Genomic DNA, 12,974 nt, shown 5'->3' with positions numbered 1-12,974 from the left:
CTAGGTAAAGAGCCAAGAAGATAGGACGGGGTTAAAGATTCTGTTGGAAGGATATTTTTACTCATTCCCCCTTTCTGCTTATGGATCCCCGGTCTCCGCCTGCCCTAAAAAGACAGGAGCATGGGGGAGGCCATTAAGGTTAATCCGAAGGAGCCCTCTGTGACAGAAGACAGTGAGAGATGACAGTGGGATCATCTCAAACAACACAGCAAGACAGAATGGGGCAGCCCTTCTGTTTCTAAATGCCCTTGGTGGGTAAAGGGTATCCACTTTCTCTGCCCAAAGTTCTGACTCTAATAATGACATCAGGATTCAGATTATCTGTTCTGTGGCCAATTTGCTCACGTTTTTAGGATCACTTTATTTTGCCATTAACATCTGTATACTCAGAACTAACAGCGTCTAAAGAAAAAAGTTCAGGAAGTAAATACCCCAAAGTCAAATATCAGTAATTTCTGAGTTCCTGGTGTTTGAATTTATAACAGAACGGTTAGATATCAGCTTCCAGGGAAAGAATGTGAGATACACCATGGATCATGATATGACGAATATATTATATTTAATATGTGATATAAAGACACATGGTTAATGTAGTTTCTAGCAAAATCTAAACTCTCTCTTCTGTCCAAGAGACCAGTATTCACTACTCCTAGATACAAAACTGCACATTAATTTTTTTAATTAATTATGATCCTCCATGCATAGGACACTGGCTTCATCAGAGCCATGAACAAGAATTTAAGTTTCAGGACCAGCCTCGTGGCCTTTATTGTCCATCCAGCACGCTCCTCCCTGAGTCCTGAGTGACCCCCTCTCCAGTCACACACAAGCCAGTGTCAGTACTCAGACGCCCAGCACACAGATAGAGATGAAGTCCTTGACCCACTGCAGGAAAATTGGATGTAAAGAGCCGTTAGGTATGTTTCCACAGAGATCTTTCACTGAAGGTAAGATTAAATCACTAAGACAGTCATTTGCAAATCAGTTCCTAAGCTAGTTTGATAACTTCAAACTCATGGAGGGGGCACTTGGGTGGCTTAATTGGTGAAGGGTCCAGTTTTGGCTCAGGTCATGCATGATCTCATGGGTTGTGGGATGGAGCCCCACATTGGGCTCTGTTCAGAATTCATTTCAGATTTTCTCTCCCTCTGCCTCCGCCCTTCCCCCATGCTCTTTGTCTCTCTCAAATAGATAAATCTTAGGAAAAGGCAAAACAAAACAAAACAAACAAACAAAAAAAAAAACCCACCTCACTGATGGAATATAAAACTGAATTAGACCAAAATCTTTTCAAAAGAACACAAGATTGAAACCTCTTTATTTATCTCTTCAGGGTGAGTCTTGCAGAAGCTTGGTATTTATACACCATTTTGAGTTTGATATTCTTTGTGTCCCTTGGAATAAGAGACCAAGACTTATTTAAAAATAGTTATAAGGGCTACTGAATTGACCACAAACTTTGAAGAAAGGAATACATTCAGGAGTGAGCAAAGAACCATGGTTTTCCTTCTATCACAAATCTCGAAAACCATGAATTAAAAAACACTTGTTTAGAATACTGAAATAGTGTTAAAAGCATACTTATAATAAAGCTTTTTTACCCTCTGGCATTAAACCCATAGGACTCTGGAGACTGGATGCACAACACAATGTGAATGTGCTTAACACTACTGAATATTCAAAAAACATTAAGATAGTAAATTTTATGTGTATTTTGCCACAATTAAATATTTAAAAAATTTAAGCCATATTTGATAGACTCTGAAATTCCAAATTTACTTAAAATGAATAATCTGCAACACAAAGTACATAAGCACGTAACAAAAACCATACTATCCAGGTTGAAGGTTCTCTTCCAGGACACTCTCACTCTGCCTCTATCTCCACGCCATGTGGAGATCTGGCCTTGACAAACCTACATCTTAATTTCAGTGACGTTTTACATGGCAACGGCTGGAATTATAATCACAAGCCAACGAAGCTCCAGGAGTTAATTAACAGAATTGTGTGCCCATATTTTCTTCTTATGAATATATTTAAATACAGCACAAAGGTCATCATTTAAATAAATGAACATGGACGTAAAAATGAGAACTGTTCCACCTGCGGGGTTCAGAACTTTGCTTGTTCCTAGCAAAGCACTTTCTCCCTCTACACCCAACGCACATTTCTTTTTTTTTTTTTTTTAAGATTTTATTTATTTGACAGATAGAGATCATAAGTAGGGAGAGAGGCAGGCAGAGAGAGAGAGAGGAGGAAGCAGGCTCCCTGCCAAGCAGAGAGCCCGATGGGGGGTTCGATCCCAGGACCCTGGGATCATGACCTGAGCGAAAGGCAGAGGCTTTAACCCACTGAGCCACCCAGGCACCCCCCAACGCACATTTCAATGCTACAAAAGGTCTTCAGGAGGTGATCCCCATTTCTTATTCCTGACTATATGTGACACACATGGGAAAACTTATTTTGAAAGCTTTTCAATCACAAATGCATGCTATGACGCACGGCAGGCAATTCCTTTCACAGACTTCTCGCCGAATATATGGCAAGCTGGACAACAAACACTTCCACACAATTAATCCTATTAACCATCAGGTAATGCATTAAATTTTGAACCCCCTTCTCTCTGGCTTTTTCACACCCCTCTATGCCTGCGGGAGCAAGCAACCCACCACAAGGTGAGGGGGACCCAACTGAAAGAAGCTGTGACTGTTTTTTTGAAACCAATGCCTTTCAAACTCCTTTGACTGCCACCCACAGTAAGGAGTGCATTTTATGTGGTGACCCAGGTCACATAAACTTACGTTTTTATGTATATAACTGAAAGCAAAACACCTTTTCTTCATCCCCTTCTACTGCCTACCAAATGAGAGAAACTCTGAGCCTGTTATTTTATATACATTCATATGAAATGTTAACATTTCATTATGATTCTACAATTCTCATGTTAAACTGCCAAAGAAAAACTTCCACTCCATTTTAGCTATTTGAATCTTCACACTATTCAGGTAAATACTTAAGTACTTACATTTTTACATATTCGAAATCAGGCTAAACCACACACTATAAACCTAGATATTATATGTGTGTTTACGTGAAGAGAGAAAAAGAGACTAACCTACTAACCTTGGGACCCAGAACAACATATTCAACACATGAGATATATTCAGTCATTGATTTTTTTTTTTTCTTAAGCAAAGCTTCTGTAAATAGACTCTACTCTGGTTTGCCAGAATAAACAACCCTCAACTTCTTACTTAAAGGAAAGGCTATTTCAACAAAAGAATGTATAATGTAATTTTCTTTGAACCAAACTGAAAAGGGATAACAATATGTGTTGCAGAAATCTTCTGTTCTTTTAAAAATTATTAATAAGAACAAAATATTAATAGCAGTGCTAATTATTAAATATTGATATGTTTAAATATTAATGCTACATTTTCACAGGGGGGGCTCTGAAAGCCTTCAAAGAGGTGGAATGGTTTCCTCTTCCACAAGAGTTTCCATTTTGGCTGTTTCTCATGTAACAAAATAAAAAGAGGAAAGACTAAAGCAGATATTAATAATGATCATGAAAACACAGAATCAAAAAAAAGACAAAGGGCAGAAAAAATTTACTATACTAACCCTAAGGGTAGTAAAATAAAACTAAAGTCCCAAATGCACAGACTATGATCTTTATGTATTCTGTTAATAATGTTCCAGAATCGAAGTTTCTGAGGGAACCGCAAAGAACTGAAACAAAGCCCTTGAACCAAGGTTGGCAATTTGTGATTTAAGGGAAAAGTTAGTTTGAGCAAAGAACAGGTTGTGGGCATGGAAGGAAAGTCTAGGCTAGAGACCAACCTAGCATTATGTTTAGCAGTTAAATGCCAATATATATACATGTATACACACTAATTCAATTAGAAATAAATACTTATCAGACATTAATACATACTTATTATTTATCAGTCACTGTTTCAAGCACTTCTGGCAAACTAATACATTTATTCATCATAACTGTCCTTGGGGGCACAGAATGATTAGGTAACTTGCCTGTGGTCATTCAGCTGGGGAGTGCCAGAGAAACCCAGTCGGGCTGGTTTCAGTGCTTTTCATCCCTACCTTCAGTGGCTTCTTCTCTATCAATATCCTGGGTTCCTGCCCCTTTTGAAACCTATGTCTCCAGGCTTCCAATAATTCTGTGGGCTGACCTGCACTCCAACATCCTTCTAGTAATTTCAGAGTTGGTTTCTCTTGTTTGCAATCAAGACCCTTGACTGACTCAGTCCCAAATCCAATTATAGAGACAAGCTTCTGTGAACACAAAAGCCTCCACTGTACTCTGGCCCAATAACAAGTCAATTACCTGAGGAACACAGAAGGGGGGAGGCGTATTTGTCATGTAAATGAGCCAAATCCTCATCTTACAGGGTGGCAAACAAGAGCCATGGTGAAATTTATGAAAGGAAGAAACAGTGGTGCTTGTTACTGTCACGTTCAAGCAGGAGGAGGAACTCACAATTTCCTACCTGAGCCTACTGTGAAAAGCAGCTCTGAGTATCTTCCAGCAGCAATTCCTTGGACTTCACACACAGAAACTTAAGTACTAGAGAAAGTCAGGAGTGATGAAAGGAAATAAACACTCGCCTGTATATCGGTCAGCTGCCTCTCTTCCCACATAGGCTATCATCTTCTACCTTATCTTCCCCTACCTAACCCAAGGTTGGGTGTGAGGACAGCTGGCACAAAGCTTATCTGGCTTTGAAGGTGGAGCCCTGGCACTGAGCAGATGCAGCCTAAAGGCAAGGTGTTGGGAGGGAGGAAGGGAAGGGGGTAGGGAAGCATCCTTTCCACCTGCTTGGAGGCCATAAGGCAGCACCAACTCTGACAGGACCACCAGAATGGGAGCAGACTGCCCTAATTTAGTACTCCCTCATGGAACCAACAAACTGAAACCTAAAAAAAAAAAAAAAAAAAAAAAAAAGTTCTAAAAACAAATACCACCATTAGTCATTAAAAGTATCCCCTTTCTTTTTCCTTCACGTAAGGTGATCTACACGCAAAGACAATTTTTCATTCAACCACACCAGTGTGCACATGCTCGTGTGCTCTCTCTCTGATAATTTCTTAAATAACAGCCTTGGGAATCTAAGAGATCTTATGTATAGAATATAGATAAACTTCGGTCATATTTCGGACAGAGTTATATTCCTCTCAAAACTGGAAATTTATTTTGAATTCCTGCTGGTTTTTAGCTGCCCATGAAAACAGAACGGATATCCCTAAATCCCAGCATCCTGTCCTCCCAAACTCTGACTTCTCAGCCCCAAGACCTCCATGTCAGACCCTGCCCTCTGTCACCTGGACTATAGTCCCCTAAGTGATTCCCCTCCCTTCAACCTTTCCTGTCTCCATCCTGCACAACACCCACCTACACTGATCTTTCTAAGGAAATGCTTTTGTCCACTCATGGTGACTGCCATCTGACATCTGTTAGATCATGTCTATATATGGTCTCAACTTAATTCTGTCCCCCAAACCCACACATGTATCTCATGAAATAGTCCCCAAATGTCAACATGAGGCACAAAAAGAATAAGCCACAGTGTGGCTAGTCTTGTATAAAGCTGTATTTATTTACTTATGAAGAGCAGTTCTTTGGTAGAGGTTGTGTGATTTTTGCTTTTGTGTTAAAATGACTCTCTTATGAAATGTAAGTCCTATTGAATTTTTTTGCGCCCTAACTTGGCAAAATAAAAGCTTGCACAAGTTAGTTCTCATTTTTAATTTTTTTAATTTTTAGTTTTTAAAAGATTTCATTTATTTATTTGACAGACAGAGATCACAAGTAGGCAGAGAGGCAGGCAGAGAGAGAGAGAGAGAGAGGGAGAAGCAGGCTCCCTGCTGAGCAGAAAGCCCAAAGCAGGGGCTCGATCCCAGGACCCTGAGATCATAACCCGAGCCAAAGGCAGAGGCTTAGCCCACTGAGCCACCCAAGTGCCCCTCATCTTTTATCTTTTATTTTTTTAGAGTCAAATCTTTGTGGCTCTTATTTATTTTTAATGTTTAAATTTGAGTGTAGTTGACACACCATGCACATTAGTTTCAAGAGTGCAACATACTGATTCAATTTCTCTATACCCTATGCTGTGCTCACAGTTCTCATTTAAAAAAAAATTTTTTTCTTTATGAGGGCATTAAACACGAAGTCTGGTAACCTCTACAGTATACAGGTTTTCCAAGGACATTTTTCCATTGCTGATAACAAGCTTAATACAAAGACAAACTCAAGGTTACCTATCGTCTTCCCTCAATTTACAAGTCCAACCCTTTAACCCTGAACTCCAGCCAGGCCCATCCCTCAATGTCCCTACCATATGCCATGCTCCTTTCTACGCCGACCTGCTCTAATGTCTTCCTTACCTATTATTCTCACCAACGAGTTAGTCCTCAAACCCTACCTCTACCCAGCAGTTTCCTTAAATCTTAGTAATCAAGCTTGATTTTCTTTTTCCTCATAGTATATATCCTCTAAACCAATTCTTCTTCTTTTTTTTTTAAGATTTTATTTATTTGACAGAGAGAGATCACAAGTAGGCAGAGAGGCAGGCAGAGAGACAGGGGAAGCAGGCTCCCTGCTGAGCAGAGAGCCCGATGCAGGGCTCGATCCCAGGACCCCGAGACCACGACCTGAGCCAAAGGCAGAGGCTTAACCCACTGAGCCACCCAGGCGCCCCCCAATTATTCTTAAATAAGCTGTCATGACACCCTTTGCTCAGTTGCTATATGCCATGAGAATTTTATTATTAGTAAGAGAAGTACTGAGGCTTATGAGTAATTTTTTTTTTAATCAAAGCAGATTGGTTTTCTAAAACAATATCTCTTCCCAGTATAATTTCCTGAGTGGGCGAACCAGAGGTGAAGAACAACTCCATGTACAGCTTGGTGGAATTCTTATGAGAAAAATAACCCACCGGTTGTTGACCAAGCATTCAACACACCCCTGGAATGGTCAAGCATGTGAGCACTACTACCACACTTTATGTGTGTCATGACAGAGGAAAAATCTTAGAGCCACTGGACTGAGCCAAGAAACATAGTGGGAGAGGTATGTTATAAAAGTTCATGACACAAAGAGGCAAATCTTCAGTACAGGCCTGTCACACTTAAGACAGTAAGCTTCCAGAATTCCGGAATTCTATTTAATATCTACCTGCATTAGGCACTCCAATACTTGCTACATTTAACTAAATATTACAGGCAGAATCAAACAAATTTCTCCACCAGACTATGAGCTCCTTAAATAAGCCTCACTCTTGCTCCCTAGGGAAAGACAGCTGGCACATTATAATATTGAATTAAAAAGTAGTCATGGCTTACAGGCGAAAATACACATAAATATACAACTTTGTGTACAGTTTAGAGGAACTCTAATGGAACCCCCACCCACATGTTCAACAATTATTACTGAGAACCTATCACGCCCGAAGCAGTGGTCTAACTGATTGAAAATACAACCATGTATGAAACAGATGATAATCCTTATCCTTGGGTGGCTTACACGATAGTGGTGAAAGACTGACTACAGATAAAGCACATAAGCAAATTATCAACTACGTATGTTAGGAGACAGAATAGGAATAGGACGTGGGGAGGAGATGGATGTTACAATCCTAAACAGGGTGGCCAAGGGGCTTCATCAAGAGAATGGTCTTTGAGCAGAGCCTCGAAGCAAGTGAATGGTTATCTGAAGAGAAACGGGTTCAGACCTGCAAAAAGCCTTGAGGTAGGAGCAGGCCCAGTGTAATGAAGGACCCACAAGAAGGCCATTGGGGCCCAAAGCAGTGAAGGAGAGAGAGAGTAAGAAGATGGCTTTATCAGATCTCAGGATGAGACTCTTCTTTTGTCTATAAAACAAAGTATTTGCACCGTTACCACACCACTCATATTTATATCTAATGTAAACTATGTCGGAATCTCTGGGCAAATCAAAGGACTGTGCATGCCACCTTTGTTGCCTAATAACTAACCTTGATTGTTGTTTTACACTTGCCTTTATTCCTTTCCTACTGCAACAGCGAGTTTAATTTTTGAGATCAAAGAGCTGTCAGTGGCATAATTGCTCCATAAAGGTAGTTTTTGTACGTCTTCATTAAAAGGATACCTTTGTGTTCCATTTCATGTGAACTAGCAGATCTGTTCTACTGCTGACAGCTTTCATTTCCTCTTTGAGGTCTTAGAGAAAAGAAAGCTGATTTCCTATAGCTGTATCCCAAATTATTAGTTTAGATGTTATACAGTACATAACATAAAATCAGATACCACCCTGAACAAGGTAAGGTAGATCTGAGGCTGGCAAATGACAAACCCCAGCCCCGTGTCACCCCTACTCTAAAGTTTTCCTCCCATCTCCAGCTCAGGGAGGTGGATCCTCTCCCTTTGTGCCCTCAGAATACTTTCTGTTCTATCACAGTAGTTATCATGCTATGTGTTTTGTAGTTCATATAGTTCTATAAAACTAGATTGCAATACTACTAACATGTTTGTCTCCCTGGCTGGACTTAAGACTGGGATCATGGCTTTATTCAGTTCTATGTTCCAAGCTTCTGATGCTTAAAGCAGATGTTACTAATACTGGTTCTTCTCTTCTTCGTCAAAGCTCCTGGAAAGAGGATACTTCCTCAGTGCTTTGAAATGAGTGGGGTAATAGGACTTGCTCTGGCCAATGAGCTATGAGCAAAGATCACCTCAGGCAGAGGCACTGAGATGCCTGTGGGAAATTCCTCCATTCTTTCTTCATATGCTGTAGTCACTGTGGAGGGTGATGACATGGAAAGGTCCTAAGATGGAAGCAGAGACACCACACAGAAGACAGCTACCCTGGAGAGCACCCAGACTCACAAAAGGATCTTTTTGTAAGCAAGAAATAAGCTTTGCTGTGTTAAGCCATATGGATTTTGGTGTATTTTTGTTACTGCAGCAAAACCTACACTATCCTGATTGACAAATCAGAGAGCTCTGTATAACATAGATTTGTAAAAGAAAGGAAATATACCATGGAAATATCAAAGCGGGGATGACAGCGCTGGGCAGCAGCTGGGATGGGCAGGGCTGATGCTATGTTACAAGAGGCTGCCTGCAGTGAGGGAACAAGGAACAAAATCATTAATCTACTATAATTGGTCTTCTGTTTAGCCTTTTACTCCCAAAGATAACTGCTTACACAGAAGCTTCTACATTTATGAGAGTTATTAAGAAATTAAATGGATTTTGAATTTCACAACAATCCTACTTCTTACAAGAATAATACCTCTTGTATACATCCTTTGACCAAAACAGAAGTCCCTATTGAAAGGATGTAGTTTTGAAAATGTAATACCAATCAGCAATCAGTGTAATTATATATTCTCCATCCCATGATGCAGACCAGTTAGACAGTGGTTACTCTTGCAAAAGTTCCTCTTCTTTTGGAGTGGGAGGTTGGGGGGAGGCAAGAGGGAGTAAAGGCAGGAGGCAGAAAGAATGATATAAATGCTGTCAATCATCTAAAAAAAAAATGAAGGGAGGTTGGATGGGGACTTCCCCCAGGGTCTCAAGATAATTCTCTTTAATATGCAAAAATGGGCTGAATCACCCCAACTCCTAAGAAGAGCATCTGGCATCCTCTTCCGTATGAAACAGCCCTCAGCGGGGACCAGGCAACCAGTAAAGGATGAAGAAATAGGAGGGTTGTTCAGTGAACCAAGAAAAGCGAACAAAAGGATGAGGTGGTTCACAGAAGACGTTCTGGGCAGACAGCCCACCTGCAAAGCCTTAAAGGAACAAAGGCTGTGAGGGAAGGAGGAGAAGAAACCAGGGATGATACAGCCAAAGGAAACCAGATCCGAAGGAAGAAGGATGGCTCATTCCAAGGGAAGTGAGTAAGTAGATGAGTCTTCAAAAAATCAGGGGAAAGGCTCACCAGAGCCTTTCTTGGGGCCAATCCAGAGAACGAGATACTTAAAAAAGTTAGAGCTCCTTCCCCAGTGAGGGGGATTGGAAGAACTTGTGCTCTAGACTAGAGTTGAAAACAAGAAAGTGTTGGAGACTAGAAAGCCTGCCTGACTGGGGGGGCACTGACTCCACTCCTTCACACTGAGCACTTCTCTGCTGGCTGATCAGAATCAGGCCCTCACCGGGGTCATTTGCACTGGAATCCCTCTTGCTCCCTCTGGTCAGTTTCCACTAGCAGGTGAACAGGTGATGCTCACGTACCACTACTTCTGGGCAGCCCTCATCGAGGGATCCATCCCCTTCCTGGCAGAGCAAGGCTCTTCTACTCTGTGCCCAGCCACCAAGCCTCCAAGGATGACTGACCAGAAAGGAGGCGAAATGGAGGAAACACAAAGGCTCATATGCCTCCAATCTCTCCCACACTGTGTACCATGAGGTTACATGATTTGCCTCAACTATATGAGGTCAAGCCCCAACTTTCACACACCCATGTTTTCCAATACATAAATGTATGAAAACCCAGAAAGAGGGAAAAAAATTATAGAGTAAATTTTCCCTCACAGAGAAATTTTTCTCTTCCTAAAAAATTTTAATAATAGAAAATTTGAAATTGAGAGCCTGTTTTGTCTTTAAGTGTTTCATTGATTAACACAAAGTATTTGGCTGTTGGTAGCATTCAAACTGTACTACCCCAAAATGATCCATAAAAGGTGTGAAACAGTTCTACCCTGGGCATAATATCTCAATATAAACGAACTGATAAACATACAGAATTGGTGTGAGTTTGTGTTGTTCCATTGCTTACGGGTGAGGTTACTGCTGAAGATGACTTGGCTGAGCACCAAAACCATGAGAAATGGTTTTTATCTTATTGACACGCCCACCACTGGAACCCAGGGGCAAAGGAACTGAAGGTGTAATTATTCTATTCAACTGTTTGTTACTTTGTGAATGTAGTGTTCCCAGGCATTTCAGAACATGTTCAATATACTGCAACAAAATTAACCAAGATCAAAGTACCACATAAAGGTCTTACAGCTCCTATGTATAGACTAACAATGCTAAGGGCCTCTGGAAAAAGGCAGGAGCAGGGGGAAAAAAATACCAAAAAACAAAACTAAGGCAATCATAGAGAAGGGATACAAATTCCTCATGTAAAAGCTTCTCTGATTCTGAACCCCAGCCATCCAAGTGTCTGCACAGGAATGAGGCAGGAACGGCGCTCAGTCACATTCTAGCACAAGTTCTAGCTGCTTACCAGGGACCTCTCGGGACTTTCTGTTAAGCTCAGTGTCACCCTAGAGGCCAGGCCCCCCCTTCCCTGCATTCCTCACCCTCATCTTCTTTTTTTTTTTTTTTTAAAGATTTTATTTATTTATTTGACAGAGAGAGAGATCACAAGTAGGCAGAGAGGCAGGCAGAGAGAGAGGAGGAAGCAGGCTCCCCGTGGAGCAGAGAGCCCGACGCGGGGCTCGATCCCAGGACCCTGAGATCATGACCTGAGCCGAAGGCAGCAGCTTAATCCACTGAGCTACCCAGGCGCCCCCTCACCCTCATCTTCTATCTAAACTTTGGGGGCTTGAGGCTTGACTCCTTGCCTCAATCACTGCCAATGTCCATTCCACTCGTGAAATTCTTCTCCTCATGGCTATACCTTCTACTGTCACCCTTCCTAACACTGCTCTTCCTTGGGCTCCTACACCAATCCAAGGTCCTCTCAGGAATGAGCCTATAAAAGATGGGCAGGCAAGGTTCAGAGACCCCACAGCAGACGCTGCAGCACAAAGGGGGTAGTAACAACAAGCCTTTAAAAGCCACAAGTGGGAGGGCCTACGAAAAGGCAGTTTCCCTGGAGGCTGGAGAGCGCCCAAGTGACTGAGGAGTGACAGCCCAGTGGTAGCTAGCTCTAGACGGTCACGCCATCACCACTGAAAAGTAGAGGGAGCACAGTGGACAAATACTGCCAACTTCTCTCTCCTGGCCTTCCATCGACTGAACCCTAACCAAAGTCCCCAGTGATGAACACCCAGAGGCAGCCTCCAAGGTGCAAAGCAAAACAAAAAGGGGCAGAGAGTATATGGGATGGACAAACAGAACAATCAGCACAGGTGCCATAAACTCTTTCTGTTTCAAATGTTTGCCACTTCTTTTTTAACTACCAGTCACTCTCTAGAAACCCAAAAGGGGTAGTTTCCAATATTATTAATTAAATAAACGTCTCATTGTCATGGTCCTCCACCTTGATTTAGCTTTCCATCATGGAAGTGGCAAACAGAAAACCAGGTAGACTCCTGGCCTCAGTTAACTTTCTGATTAGGAAAGTCACCAAACTCTTGGCAGCCCTTGAGACCAGCGCTACTAAGTGTGGCCCATGGACCAGCAGGATCACCTGGAACCTGATGGAAATGCAGATTCTTGGGCCCTACCCATGCTAGAGACTTCGATTAAAAGTCTGTAAGTGTGGGGCTCCTGGAATCTGTGTTTTCACTAACACTCCAGGGATCCTCAAGTGTGCTAAATTTTGAGAGGTCTTCCTTTAACTTTAGAGACTAAAGATAGGGACTGTAAAGAGTACACAGATAACCTTACACAGACCCTTGGACCAACCAGGAGTTCAGGCTATGGAGCCCCCCACTCTTTTAACTTCCTCACTATGATCTTCAGTAAGACAGCCATGTTTGAGCCTCAGTTATTTCAGTCAATTGCTATTCATACAACAGTAAGAGCTCTTTCAGCTTTTCAAAGAGACTGACCTTGGACTCCCTCAGATCTGTCATTTCAGACAATGATGGTGATGATGATGATGATGATGATGATGATGATGATGGCAATGACAACAGTGGCAGCTCACACTAGGTTTTCTCTGCATAACTACCTCTGTCTTAACAGCCTTCACGTATTAATTTACCTACTCTCACCATCCTATCTTTGCTTCACAGATGTTGAGAGTGTAGCATATAAAAAAAAACTCAGTAACATACTTTTGAATCCATATAAGA

At 41.7% G+C, this 12,974-nt stretch overlaps 1 protein-coding gene across 2 annotated transcripts in view; it reads right to left on the bottom strand.

The window, feature by feature from the left end:
• RAPGEF5 (Rap guanine nucleotide exchange factor 5) overlaps positions 1 to 12,974 on the bottom strand; it is a 225,989-nt gene that overhangs the window by 201,691 nt on the left and 11,324 nt on the right. The window lies entirely within an intron of this gene.

This window comes from Meles meles, chromosome 10 (assembly GCF_922984935.1).
Source record: "Meles meles chromosome 10, mMelMel3.1 paternal haplotype, whole genome shotgun sequence".
NCBI classification, from domain to species: domain Eukaryota; kingdom Metazoa; phylum Chordata; class Mammalia; order Carnivora; family Mustelidae; genus Meles; species Meles meles.
Note: the sequence above shows the minus strand (reverse complement) of the source record. Positions and strands in the feature narration are given on the sequence as shown.